Source organism: Phalaenopsis equestris, unplaced genomic scaffold (genome assembly GCF_001263595.1).
Source record: "Phalaenopsis equestris unplaced genomic scaffold, ASM126359v1 Scaffold211794, whole genome shotgun sequence".
NCBI lineage: Eukaryota > Viridiplantae > Streptophyta > Magnoliopsida > Asparagales > Orchidaceae > Phalaenopsis > Phalaenopsis equestris.
In genome coordinates this window covers 1,266-2,149 of record NW_018230770.1, presented here as the reverse complement: position 1 = coordinate 2,149, position 884 = coordinate 1,266, and positions in this window count along the sequence as shown.

Below are 884 nucleotides of genomic sequence, written 5' to 3'. Positions count from 1 at the left end.
TATATATATATTCTACACTTTTGTCTGACTTCATTTGGATTAAGACGGCAAAATGTTGTTATATTCTATGTGATATAAATGATTTTCGTGGTATAAATGTAAATAAAAAAATTGAGTGGCATGTATATAAATTTAATTTCTTTATAATAATGAATTTTTTTTAATGTGATACAAGCGATTTAAATGTAAAAAATAAAGTTTAGGTGTTAGATATGCGAAATACGTAAAGTTAGGCGGTATGTATGTAAATGCCCGTGAATCAAACAGTTCCTTAGAATAGAAGTCATTTAGCCGATTCAGGGGTTGAAATGCCAATTCAATCCGGCTTTGGGTGATTCTGTGCGGGAGGGTTTTTAATGCCAGCTGATGTCTGGTTCATGATTTGATCCGTTACAGAAGCAAGTTTTATATGGGAAATAAATTTTAGCAAAAGATACTAGTTTTGGAAGATTTGATGTTGTAAATGAGAAATCAGCTACAGAGTCAAGTTGTGACCATCGGAAATATTGAAGCACAATTAGAACAACATATCGCAAGGGATGTTACCAAGCAACACTATGTTGAATCCTAAGAATAAAGGAAGGGAGCAATGTAAGAATGTGACACAAAGGCAAGGAGTTAGAAGAATTACCTAAGTTTAGGAATGCCACTTAGGAGAATAGTGCAAACATTAAAATTAGAGGAGCCTAAGTCTAAAAATTTAAAAATCTCTAGCGAATCAGAACGCCTTTTGGATTAGTTTGTTGAATCATGTATCGTTACCAACATTTTCTCAAAGACTTTAGAAACATAATTTGGATAGATAATTTTCTATATTGTGAAGGTGCCATGATTAATATTTTATTTGTAGAATCTCTTGAACAAATGTCTAACTATGTTAAGCT